This window comes from Schistocerca nitens, chromosome 4, assembly GCF_023898315.1.
Source record: "Schistocerca nitens isolate TAMUIC-IGC-003100 chromosome 4, iqSchNite1.1, whole genome shotgun sequence".
NCBI lineage: Eukaryota > Metazoa > Arthropoda > Insecta > Orthoptera > Acrididae > Schistocerca > Schistocerca nitens.
This window is the reverse complement of record NC_064617.1, coordinates 852,957,318-852,975,283: the sequence shown is the minus strand read 5'-3', so window position 1 is coordinate 852,975,283 and position 17,966 is coordinate 852,957,318.

Here is a 17,966-nt window from a genome sequence, read left to right as displayed (position 1 = left end):
AAACACGGATACGACCATCATGATACTGTAAACAGAACCTGGATTCATCCGAAAAAATGACGTTTTGTCATTCGTGCACTACGGTTCGTCGTTGACTACGCCATCGCAGGCGCTCCTGTCTGTGATGCAGCGTCAAGGGTAACAGCAGCCATGGTCTCCGAGATGATAGTCCATGTTGCTGCAAACGTCGTAGAACTGTTCGTGCAGATGGTTGTTGTCTTGCAAACGTCCCCATCTGTTGACTCAGGGATCGAGATGTGGCTGCACGATACGTTACAGCCATGCGGATAAGATGCCTATCTCGACTGCTAGTGATACGAGGCCGTTGGGATCCAGCACGGCGTTCCGTATTACCCTCCTGAACCCGCCGATTCCATGTTCTGCTAATAGTCATTGGATCTCGACCAACGCGAGCAGCAATGTCGTGATACGATAAACCGCAATAGCGATAGGCTACAATCCGACCTTTATCAAAGTCGGAAACGTGATGGTACGTACTTCTCCTCCTTACACGAGGCATCACAACAACGTTTCACCAGGCAACGCCGGTCAACTGTTGTTTGTGTATGAGAAATCGGTTGGAAACTTTCCTCATGTCAGCACGTTGTAGGTGTCGCCACAGGCGCCAACCTTGAGTGAATGCTGTGAAAAGCTAATCATTTGCAAATGACAGCATCTTCTTCCTGTCAGTTAAATTTCGCTTCTGTAGCACGTCATCTTCGTGGTGTAGCAATTTTAATGGCAATTATAATGCTTCGTAGCTACAACATGCGTCAGTTTTCTGTTATCTTGACACGTACCGAGCACCTAAAACATTGTTTTTACACACCGTCTAAGACATCATACACATCAAATTATACATTTTCAATTGGTATTAATACGCATACGTATTTGGATGCAGAGCAATAGTAAAGGCGGATATACACCGTGTGTCTGACACAGTACAACTTACACGATATGAACTTCAGGGTCCGAACATCGGTTTGCTCAAGCAGTTGTCAGCTCCCTGCGTAGTTCTGCAAACAGGTTAACGACAAACGTAAGTCCACCTTATGCCCGTAGCTGTAATGCCCTTTCGTACATAAAAAACAACGTATTTATACTGTAAACCAATCTGGCCACGATATTTAGATAATTTTACCTTGAGGAGGGAAGGCTTAATTCGTGCATCGTAAGGTAATAAGCAAGGCAAGCAGTTAACTGATTTACTTGACCCTGTTGAGTAGTAGCAAACATCTGAATTTTTCTGAACTACGTGGAAAAAACGGTGCTTTTACACTGACGTACCAACTGGTATAGGCATGCGTATTCAAATACATAGAGATATGTAAACAAGCAGAATACGGCGCTGCGGTCGGCGACGCCTATATGACACATCAAGTGTTTGGCGCAGTTGTTAGATCGGTTATTCCTGCTACAATGGCACGTATGACGTGGTGTTGAAGTCGGCGCACACGCGATGGGACACAGCATCTCCAAGATAGCGATGAAATGGGGATCTTCCCGTACGACATTTCAAGAGTGTACCGTAAATATCAGTAATCCGGTAAAACATCAAATCTCAGACATCGCTGCGGCCGGTAAAGGATCCTGCAAAAACGACAACTGAAGAGAATCGTTCAACGTGGCAGAAGTGCAAGCCGTCCGCAGATTGCTGCAGATTTCAATTCCGGGACATCAACAAGTGTCAGCGTGCGAACCATTCAACGAAACATCATCGATATCGGCTTTCGGAGCCGAAGGCCCACTCGTGTACTGCATGACAAAAGCTCTACGCCTCGCCTGGGCCCGTCTATACCGACATTGGTCTGTTGATGACTGGAAAGATGTTGCCTGGGCTGACCAGTCTCGTTTCAAATTGTACCGAGCGGATGGACGTGTACAGGTACGGTGAGAACCTCATGAATCCATGGACCCTGCATGTCAGCAGTGGACTGTTCAAGCTGGCGAAGGCTCTGTAATGGTGTGGGGCATGTGCAGTTGGAGTCATATGTGACCCCTGATACGTCTAGATACGACTATGACTGGTGACACGTACGTAAGCATTCTGTCTGATCACCTGCATCCATTCATGTCCATTGTGCATTCCGACGGACTTGGGCAATACCAGCAGGACAATGCGACACCCCACACGTCCGGAATTGGTACAGAGTGGCTCCAGGAACATTCTTCTTAGTTTAAACACTTCCGCTGATCACGAAACTCCGCAGACATGAACATTATTGAGCTGTTCGGAAGAGATCTCCACCTACTCGTGTTCACACGGTTTTATGGACAGCACTGGAGGATTCATGGTGTCAATTCCATTCAGCACTACTTCAGACATTAGACGAGTCTATGCAACGTCGTTTGGCGGACCTTCTGCATGCTCACGGGAACTCTAGACGATATTAGGCAGGTGCGCCAGTTTTTTGGCTCTTTAATGTAGATGTATCTGATTTTACTGAAAGCTTTTAAAGAGCTCAGGAATTACCGTAAACAGAAATGAATTGTTTCTTCTTGTAATATTTATCACTCTATCAAAGTCAGTGTTTGTCGCCGGCCGAAGTGACCGAGCGGTTCTAGGCGCTACAGTCTGGAACCGCGCGACAGCTACGGTCGCACGTTCGAATCCTGCTTCGGGCATGGATGTGTGTGGTGTCCTTAGGTTAGTTAGGTTTAAGTAGTTCTAAGTTCTAGGGGACTGCTGACCTTAGAAGTTAAGTCCCATAGTGCTCAGAGCCATTTGAACCAATTACCATTTTCAGTTTTCGTCCTGGGGGGGAGGGGGGGGTGGAGGACGAGGAGAAGGGAGGGGGTGATAAATGACATGTTACATGTGGGGAAAAATATTTTGAAACTGGTCCTGTGACAGGGCACAGGGAAATTTGTGTAGCACTACCACAAATGTTTATAGCTGAACATCTACTACGCAGAAAAACAGCTGAGATATAGAGCTATGTTGTAAAATAAGTTATTTTGGATAGAGAGGTCTGGTTAAGCGAACGTTGTTTACTTTTAGAACGGCCCTTGTGTATTTATGGACATCCGATTGAGAAAGGAGCAAAACTCGTGACGAGTGAGAAGCCTTTGGCGGTAGAGAAACGCGTTTCCAATTGTCAGTGCACGAGCGGCTGATTGGCTGTCTCGGAGACGCAATTCTCGCGCGAGGTCTATCAGACGCAGCACCAGCCGCGCCACCGGTGCCATTACAGCTGACAGCACCAGAGTAGTAGCGGGCAGCCCGTCACGGCGAAGGGGTGCGCTGCGGTTGCACCGAGAAGGAGGGCGCTGTCTGTCTGTCATCGCTGGGGAAGTCATAACGGCAACCTGTAGGCACGAGAGGTCCACTTCACTTCACATTTTTACACCAACGTCTAGGTCTGCATACGTATTCAGAGAACTAGTGTCGAATCAGGGATGGCGGTTATAGCTGAAACAACCGGTTTTAGGTTTTATCAGTTCTTTTGAACGCCAGTTTAACCTGAGTGTTATAACCGCTCAAAATAAACAGTTTCTGATCAACCGCTTTTCTGTTTTTTTTTGTTTTTTTTGCTGGTTTTGGTTTTTTATTCCTATTTTCTGTAGTAAACTTAAAAATCGAACATAGGTTGAAAAAATTTTTACTCTCTCAGACACACAGAATCAAAATATTAAATTAAATGGACAAATAAAAGACAATTTATTCCGTTAACCGTGAGCAGCTTTTCTTGAAAAGTGGAAAGTGGCTGAATATTACCAAAAAAATCACCACTGATTCCAATTGTTTGAAGCTCTCTTGCAAAATCATGTTGCAATCGAAGATCATATCTTTACCTGGGCATTACGAACAGTCAATGGCAAAAGGTGAAAGCTGAGGTCGAAGAAGTCTATTTTTCATGTTAATTTGAGCTGCTACAAGCAAATAAAGGCGCATTATATAGACACAGGCAGCATATCAGCTACTTTCTGTTTTTATTGCATACTATGTACGAATTGTTAAGTTTTTAATTTTACACCTTCCTCTTTTATTATTTCATAGAAATGGCAGACAAATCTTTAATCTTTTAAAGCATTGTAACGTACCTACAACCAATATGTGATGTTCCTACAACAAATATAACTAATATGTAACGTATATGCAACTAATATGTGACTATGTTCGTCTGAGAAACTGGACTCGGTAAGCAATCTGAGCTATCAGTGCCGGCCGTTGTGGCCGAGCGGTTCTAGGCGCCTCAGTCTGGAACCGCGCGACTGCTACGGTCGCAGGTTCGAATCCTGCCTCGGGCATGGGTGTGTGTGACGTCCTTAGGTTAGTTAGGTTTAAGTAGTTCTAAGTTCTAGGGGACTGATGACCTCAGATGGTAAGTCCCATAGTGCTCAGAGCCATTTGAACCATTTTTTGAACTATTAGTAAACGGAATCTCACCTGCAAACAGTGTGTGTGCGTTCTATGAGTATCTGTTTCACTGTCCTTTAAGCCCTCAAAATATCGTTACATGAAAAACTTAAAACTAACAAACTGGTAAGCTATCTGACTGTTTATTTGAATATGAAAAACTGCTGGGTTATTTCGCAAGTAAGCCTTATGCAAACACAACTAGTTTATTTTTATATTTCCCCAGACATGTTTCGACACCAATGTGTCATCTTCTGTGGGTAACTTTTATTTTCTGTAAAGTACAATATCACATTTGTAATAATTTAACTAGTGTAGGCCTAAGAAATTCAATATTTGCAATTTGCTTCGTTTTGTTTTGGCACTCACCTGAAAATTACATCGCTAATTGAACTGTATTATTAAACATCGATTTTAGTGCTCGTTTTCGTCGTTTTTTTGACAGCATGTCATCTACAAACTAGCCATGAAGAAAATTATTGCCTATTTGTAGAGAGCTGCTTCGAGGTTAGAGGTTATGTACGTTTCTGTACTTACATATTCCGTCCTGTTTCGTGTCTCTTGTTGGTGTCTCAATCAGCTACTATTTAGTGCATTGTTTTCCCGCAGTTCTTCATAAATTTCCGCTCACTACTTCACCTCACAAGCACTTGCACATGATGTGGCGAAATGTGATCTGAGCAGACACTTCTGGCAATACACTCAGTGAGATGTGTCATGTTATTGTCGTTGCTCACTTGTTCATCTTTTGTCTTGTGTGTGTTATGGCACTGATTTTGAATATGTGTGTGTGTGTGTGTGTGTGAGAGAGAGAGAGAGAGAGAGAGAGAGAGAGAGAGAGAGATAGTGGGAGAGAGAGATGGAAAGAGGGGAGGGGAGAGAACCAAGAAAACAGATTTTTTTGTTATGTTTTTTGTAGGGAGTCACCTTTATATAGTTCACTGAGTGTTCGAAATGGTTCAAATGGTTCTGAGCACTATGGGACTTAACATCTTTGGTCATCAGTCCCCTAGAGCTTGGAACTACTTAAACCTAACTAACCTAAGGACATCACACACATCCATGCCCTAGGCAGGATTCGAACCTGCGACCGTAGCGGTCGCGCGGCTCCGGACTGAGCGCCTAGAACCGCCAGACAACCGCGGCCGGCTCACTGAGTGTTCCAAACAATGTTTTGTTGCACAATGTTGTATTTTGATTCAGGACTCTCTTTCCCTGTATTATTGCTTTTAAGATCTGCCATCACCGACGTGAGAGCAGCGTGACACGTCTTCTGTCTACGAGCTCTCGACCGACACTACTGCATCCACTCTCGCAGACAGAACTCGTCCCACAACGTTGCTTACAATCACGCCCGCATGTTTCGCCCTCAGACTGTTACTATCGATATCTGAGTGTTTATACAACGCAAAGAATAGAGTTAAGTTGATTATACTGTTTCAAATGGCTCTGAGCACTATGGGACTTAACATCTATGGTCATCAGTCCCCTAGAACTTAGAACTACTTAAACCTAACTGACCTAAGGACAGCACACAACACCCAGTCATCACGAGGCAGAGAAAATCCCTGACCCCGCCGGGAATCGAACCCGGGAACCCGGGCGTGGGAAGCGAGAACGCTACCGCACGACCACGAGCTGCGGACTATATTGTTTCCAATGTAATGGAGAGTTCTGACACATTCGTTACGGCATATGACGCATTGTATCTCACTGTTGCGTCACTTCCAGACTACGTATGGTGTGCCTTTCTGCAATACAGCTGATGCCCGGCAACGATAGCTAGAAACTACCGTATAGACCTGGTGGAGACAAGTCATGCACACCGCACGTACACGCATATCTGAAGCCACGACATACGGCGACAGCAACGGTATTGTGTCAGCGAAGCTGAACCAGTTATTATACCATGTATTTGTTCTTCGGCCGCACGTACACGCATATCTGAAGCCACGACATACGGCGACAGCTACGATATTGTACCAGCCAAGCTGTACCAGTTCTTATACCATGTATTTGTTCTTCGTTTCTGAGGGCATTGTTATTAAATAAGCACTGATCGAGGTCTGTAGGTCTCGACTAAATTTTCTCAAGATTGTCTGAAATGTTGCTAGTACATGGACTTTTGCAACTGGATTTCTATATACTGCATCCTTGGCACGGAGTGGTGTATATAAAATCGCATGCAAGCTGTGTGAAAAAGTATATATTGGTCAGTCAGTTAGACAGTGCTGTGGCAATTACGCTACGTGAACATGAGAGAAGCTGGAGATTAAGTAAGAAATATTCAACTGTTGCTTTCATCTTTTAGCAGAAAACCAATCATAGGATGTAGAATGTGGAGTTTTACATTCTGCCAAGAAAAGCAGAAAGATGAGTCTACGGGAAATACTGAAAATTAACAAACACATGCCGCAGAATGCCAGCATAGTATTAAACGATCAAACTCGATTTCCATCTACATCTATATCTACAGGTACATGGATACTCTGCAAATCACATTTAAGTGCCTGGCAGAGGGGTCATCGAACCACCTACACAATTCTCTATTATTGCAATCTCGTATAGTGCGTGGAAAGAACGAACACCTATATCTTTCCGTACGAAATCTGATTTCCCTTATTTTATTGTGGTGATCGTTTCTCCCTTTATAAGTCGGCGTCAATAAAATATTTTCGCATTCGGAAGAGGAAGTTGGTGATTGGAATTTCGTGAGAAGATTCCTCCGTAACGAAAAACGTCTTTGCTTTAATGATGTCCATCCCAAATCCTGTATCATTTCAGAGATACTCTCTCGCGTACTTCGCGATAATACAAAACGTGCTGCCCTTCTTTGAACTTTTTTGATGTACTCCGTCAATCCTATCTTGTAAGGATCCCACATCGTGCAGCAGTATTCTAAAAGAGGACGGACAAGCGTAATGTAAGTCTCCTTAGTATATCTGTTACATTTTCTAAGTCTCCTGCCAATAAAACGCAGTCTTTAGTTAGTCTTCCCCACAACATTTTATATGTGTTCCTTCCAATTTAAGTTGTTCGTAATTGTAATTCCTACGTATATAGTTGAATTTACGGCCTTTAGATTTGACTGACTTATCGTGTAACCGAAGTTTGACGGATTCCTTTTAGCACTCATGAGGATGACCTCACACTTTTCGTTATTTATGGTCAATTGCCAAGATATATAAAGAGATATCTTTTCTAAATCGTTTTGCTATTTGTTTTGATCGTCTGACGACTTTACTAGTCCATAAACGACAGCGTCATCTGCAAACAACCTAAGACGGCTGCTCAGATTGTCTCCCAAATAGTTTATATAGATAAGGAACAGCAAAGGGCCTATAACACTACCTTGGGGCACGCCAAAAATCACTTCCGTTTTACTCAACCATTTTACGTCAACTACTGCGAATTGTAACGTCTCTGACAGGAAATCACAAATCCAGTCACACAACTGAGACGATATTCCATAAGCACACCATTTCACTACAAGCCGCTTGTGTGGCACAGTTGTAGGGAAGCAGCCTACTCACGCCATATAGAATTCATATGCTTTCCATAGTGTGCCAGCCTAGTCCACTCTAACTAGCTATGACGTCACAAATGTTACAGCTACCTCGCGGGGCGGTGTTTTGTAGGCCTGATAAGGTGAGAGGTTGTTTCAGTGTTTCTTGTACTCGCAGCTGCTGGAAATCTGTCCCCGCCAGAGTACAACCTGCCGCAGACCGGCTGTCTGGAGGCAGATGCCGGTAATTACGTTGACAGCGAGCTGTTGACTGGAAGTGGGGCGCGGTCTGCGGCGGTCACGGGACTCGACGTACTCGTGCATTCCTCGGTGAACGGCGGCGCCATTTAATCGGGGCGGGGGGGGGGGGGGGAGGCGGGGGGGGGGGGATTGCGAGACTTCGGCGACTACAAAAGGGAGCCAGTCAATGTCTTCTCTCTCGACGCGATTCACCTGGCTCTCCACTCGGGCACTTAAACAGATTGAGCTTCCGGTCAACTTGAGCTCCAAAGTGCTACAGCCGAACACTTCGCTACAGATTTATTGCCCTGTGGCGAAGTTGGCTTGTACGGTTTCCCACGAACGTTGAGAGAACTTTATCGCCTACACAAACGCTACTTCGTCATCCCTTTAAGCAAGTTAAGCACACGACTAGTGAGCATCTTACTTGCTGTAAACGTCGGACGAGCTGTGGGCAGCTTCGAAGATCTGAAAGTCCGTTGGAAGTACGGTTCTAGACAAAAGTTTCGTATCGTCGTCAAGTACTCTGGTAGAGATTTATTTATTTCTTTATTCCTCCCGCAGTGTATTCTGTTATCTTGGTAACAGAAATAGCCCACACAATCGCATATATTTGTGCATTCACATATTCTATTGGGGGCAGGTCTGGAGATCTTGCTGGCCACAGTAGTACCTCAGCATCACTCACACGCATATTGAGATACGTGGCCTGCCTGGACGAGTACTGTCCCATTGAAAAATTGTATGATGAAAGAGTCTCATGAGAAGAGCTGTGACATCTCTAAACAGTGAAAAGTGAGAGGTCTTCTACATAAATACGAAAAGAAACCCGTTAAATTTCGGATACACGATAAATCAGACACATCTGAAGGCTGTCAGTACAGCTAAACACCTACGAATTACGATTACGAACCGCTTAAATTGGAACAATCACATAGGTAATGTTCTGGCCCAGACGAACCAAGAACTGTGTTTTATTGGCAGAATGCTTAGAAGATGCGACGGGTCTACTAAAGGGACACTTGTCCGTCCTCTGCTGGAGTAATAGTGTGCCGCAGGGGATCCTTAACAAATAGGACTGACGGAGGACATCGAAAAAGTCCAAAGAACGGCAGTTCGTTTTGTATTGTCACAAGATAGCGCAGAGAGTGTGACGGACATGATACAGGATTTGGTGCGGCAATCATTAAAACATAGGCATTTTTTGTTGCAGCGATACCTTTTCACGAAATTTCGATCTGCAATGTTCTCCTCCGAATGCGAAAATATTTTGTTGATACGCACCTACATGGGAAGAAATGATCATTGTAATAAAATAAGACGGATGAGAGCTCGCACAGAAAAACTTAGGTGTATGATTTTACTTTTGTGTGGACCCACAATCATATAACCGCCACGTGACTGTACAACAAGTTTTATTCCACAATCTATATTTAGGCCTTTATCAACAGATTAAAGCACAATAAAAGTAGAAGTATCAGAAAAATAGCATGGAAAATACGTTTAATTAATATATGGGCTACAGAATTTGTTCTGTTAGTTATATACTAAGATCATCAGACCTGAGTAGAACACAATTCGTCTTTCGATTTTTTTTCTTTATTGTACTTCCAAATCCCTACTCGGGGCGAGGTGGCAACAGCAGCGATGCTGCTCTTCAGCAGAGAGACATTACAGATGTACAGGAGGACATTTAAAACAATATGGACGCAAAAAGCCACACACTGTAAGCATTAAAAGACACAAGGTGAAGTACGGGCGGAGCACGAAAAGTTGCACAATGATTAAAACAGCCACGCGATAGAGCGGCGTAGTGCGGAACAATCACGGACAGCAAAACTATGTACAAGTCGAGCACACGATGACGTCTTTAGATATGTATCTTTCGTTACATAAACCAATTTTGTCAAAAGTAAACGAGAGAACATTTGTGTAAAAGGCTAATTTACTAGCAATTAACATGACTTCTTCTCTTAATATGGTGGTGGAATCAAATAGATGACCAAAAGTTAAGGTTTTAAACTTTTTAAACAGTTATATAACATAACTGACCAATTTTTAAACATGATTGGCATTCATAACAATGTGTAACTGCTTATTTTATAATTGACCATCTATCAAATATTTCACTATCTTGCAGGATTGTACTTCTATAAACTTCACACGATATTATGTAAACACTAGTATCTTCTGCCCACTTCAGAGATAATATAACCAGCTTGTATAATAGTCTCAGTACCTGTTCTCAGGACATACCACAGATCACATGGTGCAAATTGGAACGCCTTTATGATGGTCTTTGACGATCGTTTCACTTACGTTTATGTCAATGGATGCTAAAATACAGTGTAGGGAAGTTGAACTATCTCATTCCAAAACCATATCAAGTCAAGAAGTCATGCTTATTTCCAATAAATTAGACTATTCACAAATGTTCTCGCATTTACTTTTGACCAAATTGGTTTATATTACCGAAGAAACATATTTTTGACGACCCGCAGGCTTATTCCACCCCCCACCCCCCCCTACCAGTTGCCGCGCCTCTATCGCTGTATCCTTCCCTCCATCTCCTTCATCAAGGCTATTTCCAGTATCTCCCCCTCCCAGATGTTGAACTTCACCGTATCTAGTCTTCTTTCTAATAGTAACCTGACGTTGTTCCCCCCCCCCCTCCCTCCCCAGGGCCGCCATTGTTCCTCTCCCCTCCTTCTCCCGGAGCGGATTTTTCTCCTGCACTCCCTCCTCGACTGCTTCCCTCCCACGTCCTTCCGTCACTGGCCCTCTTTGGCGCACCCTCACCTGTCTCTCGCTCACCTCCCCCCTCCCTCCCTTCTTCCCCCTCCCCTCCCCGCCCCCCTCTTCCCTCCTCCCTCATTTGTATGCCTCTGGCAGATCCATTGCGTTTGCTCATCGTCATCAGTATACTAGGTCAGTGTTGTGTTTGGTGCTGTTCTGTGCATCAAGAACTGTGATTTCAGTTGTGTGCGGGACTTGTACATAGTGTTATTGTCAGTGATTGTTATATGCTACGCCGTCCGTCGATACTTTTATGATCCAGTGTGTGGTTTAGTTTTGTGTGCGCTAGTTTTTTACGGTTTTTATCTCCATTTTCAGTCCTCCCCTCTTTTGTCTGATCTTTTCCGTACAGTTCCCCATTTTTTATATCTATGTACGCCACATTTTCTCCATTCTGTTATTTTAAAAGTCTTCTTTGCGTAATTACACTCTTTCGGCAGAAGAGCAGCGCATATGCTGCTGCCAGCCTGCCCCAGATGGGCCACTGAAACACAATAAAGGAATTTTTTTTCTAATGATCGATAATTACCCGAGGCCGAAATCTACGTTGTGGAATAAAACCTGCTGGACAGTGAAGTAGTGGTTATATCTTTCAAAAAATATAAGTGCCTGTTTTACCCGCGCTCAGTTAGAGAGTGGAACGGTGGAGGAATAAGGTGAAACACTTTGCTAAACGATCTCCCGGCCATTTAAGCATGAATTCATTAATTGTAGAGTAGTCATATCGATGTAGCAGTAGAGCACAGGAGGACATGGGCGTGATGTACCGTTGTGCCGTCAGATATACCGCAGTCATTACAAGCCATGAAGTGAAGTCATACCCGACGGCTCCCCACACCACTACGCGAGGATCAACACCGCCTTGCTTCTTCAAAACAAGGAGGAACAGGACTTCTCCTCAGGTCACCGCTGTAATTCTGCAGAAAGGTCATCCGAGGTTGTACAGAACCGCGACTCATCTCTGAGAACTACACTACTGGCCATTCAAATTGCTACACCAAGAAGAAATGCAGATGATAAATGGGTATTCATTGGACAAATATATTGTACTAGAACTGACATGTGATTACATTTTCACGCAGTTAGGGTACATAGATGCTGAGAAATCAGTACCCAGAACAACCACCCCTGGCCATAATAACGGCCTTGATACGCCTGATACGGCCTGATACAGAGCTTGGATGGTGTGTACAGGTCCAGCTGCACATGCAGCTTCAACACGATATCACAGTTCATCAAGAGTAGTGACTGGCGTATTGTGACGAGCCAGTTGCTCGGCCACCATTGACCAGATGTTTTCAATTGGTGAGAGATCTGGAGCATGTGCTGGCCAGGGCAGCAGCCGAACATTTCCTGTATCCAGAAAGGCCCGTACAGGACCTGCAACATGCGGTCGTGCATTATCCTGCTGAAATGTAGGGTTTCGCAGGGATCGAATGAAGGGTAGGGCCACGGGTAGTAACACGTCTGAAATGCAACGACCACTGTTCAAAGTGCCGGCAGTGCGAACAAGAGGTGACCGAGTCGTGTAACCAATGGCACCCCATACCATCACGCAGGGTGATACGCCAGTATGGCGATGACGAATACACGCTTCCAATGTGCGTTCACTGCGATGTCGTCAAACACAGATGCGACCATCATGATGATGTAAACAGAACCTGGAATCATCCGAAAAAAATGACGTTTTGGCATTCGTGCAGCCAGGTTCGTCGTGCAAACGTCCCCATCTGTTGACTCAGGGATTCGAGGCGCGGCTGCACGATCCGTTACAGCCATGCGGATAAGATGCCTGTCATCTCGACTGCTAGTGATACGAGGCCGTTGGGATCCAACACGGCGTTCCGTATTACCCTCCTGAACCCACCGATTCCATATTCTGCTAACAGTCATTGGTCTCGACCAACGCGAGCAGCAATGTCGCGATACGATAAACCGCAATCGCGATAGGCTAAAATCCGACCTTTATCAAAGTCGGTAACGTGATGGTACGCATTTCTTCTCCTTACAAGAGGCATCACAACAACGTTTCACCAGGCAACGCCTGTCAACTGCTGTTTGTGTATGAGAAATCGGTTGGAAAGTTTCCTCATGTCAGCACGTTGTAGGTGTCGCCACTGGCCCCAACCTTGTGTGAATGCTCTGAAAAGCTAATCATTTGCATATCACAGCATCGTCTTCCTGTCAGTTAAATTTCGCGTCTGTAGTATGTCATCTTCGTGGTGTAGCAATTTTAATGGCCAGTAGTGTATTTGATGCCATCATAGGCAGCCCATGTTTCCTGCTCACGTCACACCTACAAACATAGCCGTTTCTCTTGTGGTGTTAGCGACAGGTTATGCATTGGAGATTAATTACCTAGTCCGACTGTAGCTACTCTTCGACCGAGGGTGCGAGACGACGAAGAATTGTTGCAACGAGTCCATCGCTTGTTCTCTGGTTGCGCAGATGTGAAGGAGATACTACGCGCTTCGTGCGCAATGGACGATCTTACCTTGCAGGTGTCAGAGGTGTTCAGACTAGAACCTTGACGAGTATGTCTGCTCTCATGTTTCTATGCAGTCCAGCATTGAGCCACTGTCGCATCCGAATACCGCCAAATCTGGTCACTGCAAGATTCGAGCAGCCAGCCAAATGGAATGCGACAATGAGGCCCGTTTCGAACTCTGTCAAACGCTGATAACGCTATCTCACACGAGTAGACTGCACTTCCGAGTCCTTCATAGCGATAACTCAACATCTGCCGCTGTTCACGAGCCTTACTGTACGAGGCGTGGTAACAGTTCTAAACTAGGGTACTCTGGTGGGCGTTTTACCTGTCTCAGAGGATTTACAACACTGGTCATTCAAACGCCCTCCGCTTGTGTGTAGGTGTACGAAGCTACACTGACATCCGACCGTGTCTTTTGGGTGCTTCAACTGTTCGTCAGACGGTGTACTTTTAATCAGTACTTTTCTTTACAGTTTGCTGACAGTCGTCTGCAGACATGCAGCTGATACAAAACGGGGCACTTTCGTGATGCCGACTATTAAAATTGGAAGACCACGAAGACGGCAGGCAATAAACGTCTAATTATCATGAAGTCTGTTAAATGCTTGGATATTTATTTAAAGAACTGTCACCTGACCTTTCAAAACAGATTGTACGCATTACAGTTTTCTTTTGTCATCCTTTTTGTAGCTTTTTTGTTTTGTTTTTATCTGCAACATTTGACAAAATATAATACTTTAAAAATTAGCAACAATTTGAGATTGAAATATAAATAAAATTTTGTGGTTTGAAGGGGCGAATGCTTCGGGATGGTTTCTTCGAGCTGTTGACCTCCAGTTGCAGCAGAACAGTTTATTGTTAGCAATAGAAAATTGGTACTGCAAAGCCTATGCAATGACATTACGTATTCATCCGTGTCTAACAGTGGCTGCTTTCTTGCCTAGATTGCCAGCACCTTAAACTACATTTACTCTAGTATTCGCTATCCTTAACTATTATTTGACTGATATGTACCGGGTGATCAAAAAGTCAGTATAAATTTGAAAACTTAATAAACCACGGAATAGTGTAGATAGAGAGATAAAAATTGACACACATGCTTGGAATGACATGGGGTTTATTAGAACAAAAAAAAAATTGCTAGACGCGTGAAAGATGTCTTGCGCGCGTCGTTTGGTGATGATCGTGTGCTCAGCCGCCACTTTCGTCATGCTTGGGCTCCCAGGTCCCCAGACCTCAGTCCGTGCGAATTTTGGCTTTGGGGTTACCTGAAGTCGCAAGTGTATCGTGATCGACCGACATCTCTAGGGATGCTGGAAGACAACATCCGACGCCAATGCCTCACCATAACTCTGGACATGCTTTACAGTTTCACAAGCTGCGACATCGTCGCGAAAGAACACAGTGACCCGTATATGTAATAAATTTCCTTTAATTTACGTATATGGTCACAATCTTTTTTGTTTGACAGATTACCGGTTTCGGTCTTTAATGACCATCACCAGATCTGTTTCATAAAAACAAAGTCCTAATGTACTGCAGCCATAGTGGCATCGACAAATGTTAAATGCGGAATCAGCACCAGCATCGTCAAAGACATAGAAATCACATCACATGATGTGATGAAACAGATCTGACGATGGTCATTAAAGACCGAAACCGGTAATCTGTTAAACAAAAAAGATTGTGACAATAGACGTAAATTAAAGGAAACTTATACTTCACAGTGCTGTTCATAACATTATTCCTCGACTACAGCTATTGTTGAGGAATGATGGTGGACATATTGAGCATTTCCTGTAAAGAACATCATCTTTGCTTTGTCTTACTTTGTTATGCTAATTATTACTATGATGATCAGATGAAGCGCCATCTGTCGGACTTTTGTGAACTCTTGTATTTTTTTGGTTCTAATAAAACCCCATGTCAATTTGTACCTCTCTATCTGCATTATTCCGTGATTTATTCAGTTTTCAAATTTATACTGACTTTTTGATCACCCGGTACAATTTGCGGTGCATTTTGGTACGTTACGTCTCATTCATAATTCTAGGTCTCATATTTTCTGTTACATCTCATCTTCCTCCTCCTCCTCCTATCCTCTTCAGTGTAACTGTTGTCGCTGTCACTGTGGGTGTTGCTGTTCATCTTCTGGAAATTGTTTTTACGTTGCACATGGGCATGTCTGTTACGTCGTGTCCGCAGGTACTCTTCATGTGTTGTTTTTCAAATACTGTCTGTTAATGCATTTAGTTGTGCTGATTCTTCTTCGTTTCTTAGTGCCGTGTACATACGTACCGCTGTTTCTGTGTAGTCTAAGTGTAGTGTATGCCTATTGTTCACGTACTGCCCGCAGAAGAAGCTAGTGTGTTCTGGGGAACCTTCTTCCCCGCATGTGCACGTAGGTGTCTGTCTCAGATTCACGCAGCTTAAGTGCGTGGGATAAGATCCATGTCGAGTTAAGAAATGTACCATACCGTGGCTGAGATCTGTATGTTTCATTCTCAGCCGCTCCCTTACGTCAAGGAGGAAGTCGTGCAGTCTACATTCCTTATCACCTTGCCATGTATCCATGATTGGATACGTAAATGATACGTATTTCAGCACAACTCCACAAAGTAAGTTAGAGTAATGGTTCAAATGGCTCTGAGCACTATGGGACTGAACATATGAGGTCATCAGTCCCCTAGACTTAGAACTACGTAAACCTGACTAACCTAAGGGCAGCACACAAATCCATGCCCGAGGTAGGATTCTAACCTGCGACCTTAGCAGCCGCGTGGTTCCGGACTGAAGCGCCTAGAACCACTCGGCCACAACGGCCGACTTGGAGTAATGCCATCTACGGCTTGCATATAAGGAAATGTTACACAGCGGGTCCCTCTTTCATGAATGTTTTTGGAATGTTTCTTGTGGGAAGATCGTGTTATATCACGTGTAACACTGGAAAAAAAACTGTTAGATGACCCGTGTGACACTTAAAAAAAAAACTGTTAGATGACGATCAGATCAGCTTCAGGAGACGTACAGGTACCAGAGACGCGACTGAAGAAAAATTAAGAGACGCTCGCAAGTTTTTGCCACCTAGAAAAAGAGTTCGTCGATGTAAAATGCCATGAGATGTTTGAAATTATGAGAAAAATAGGAGTAGTAAAATAAAAATAGGGTAATATGCAACATGAACAAGAAGTAATATGGAGCAATGAGACTGGATGACCAAGAACGAAGTACTTTTATTAAAAAGGGTGTAAGACGGGGACTCAACCTTTCACCCATACCGTTCAGTCTGTACATCGAAGAAGCAATGACGGAAATGAAAGCAAGTTTCAAGGAGACGATTAAAATTCAAAGTGAAAGAATATCAATATAACGATTCTCTGAACGACATTGTTAGTCTTAGTGAACGTGAAGAGGAACTGCATGATCTGTTGGATGCAATGAACATTCTAATGACTACAGAATATGGATTGAGAGTAAACCAGAAGAAGAGATAGGTAATGGGTTGTAGCAGAAATAAGAATAGCGAGAAACTTAACATCAAGATTGGTGATCACGGAGTAGATGAAGCTTGGGAATTCTGCTACCTTGGAGGCAAAATAACTGACAAAGGACGAAGCAAGGGGGACATAAAAAGCAGACCAGCACAGGCGAAGAGGGCAATTCTGGCCAAAACACGTCCACTAGTATCAAACATAGGCCTTAATTTAAAGAAGAAATTTCTGAAAATGTATGTTTGGAGCACAGCGTTATATGCCAGTGAACCATGGACAGTTGGAAAACACGGACAGAAGAGAATCGAAGCATTTCAGATGTGGTGTACAGAAGAACGTTGAAAATTTTTTGGAATGATAAGGAATGAGGAGGTTCTCCGCAGAATCGGAGAAAAAAGGAACACAGAAAACACTGACAAGGAGAAGGGACAGCATGATAGGGCATTTAAGATATAAGGGAATAACCTTCACGGTTCTAGAGAAAACTGTAGAGAGCAAAAGTTGTAGGGGAAGACAGAGATTGGAATACATGCAGCAGATAATTGAGGACGTACACTGCAAGTGCTACTTTGAGAGGAATTCGTGGCGGGCTGCTTCGAACTAGTCAGAAGATTGATGAGTAAAATAAATAAATAAATAAATGAAATAAAATAGGAGGAACGGCTACCAGAACGTATCGGAATTTAACAGTCGCAGGCAGAGCTGCGCTTTACCAAGATTACGGTCCGATAGTTTTGGTGCCCTACAGAAATGACACAGTAAATGGTAGGATTACCAGCAGTATTGGTAGCATTGGTAGGTAAATAGACATAAATGAGTGTGTAAGAGAGAAACTGGGAGCCGGCGATTTCTCTTAGTTTTTTTTTTTTTCTTTATATGGTTATTTGTTTTGCACGTAATTGGAACTGCACATCATTCACTATTGGTCTGTCCACTATTTTATATCCGTGAAGAATATAAAATAGCATTTTATAAGTAATAAAAGTTAATTGATTGCGTAACTTCTTCGCTTTTGCATAACGAAAGCAATTACTTTTGTTGCACAAGCATAAGAAACACACACTTAAAAAAAAGTTTTGCATC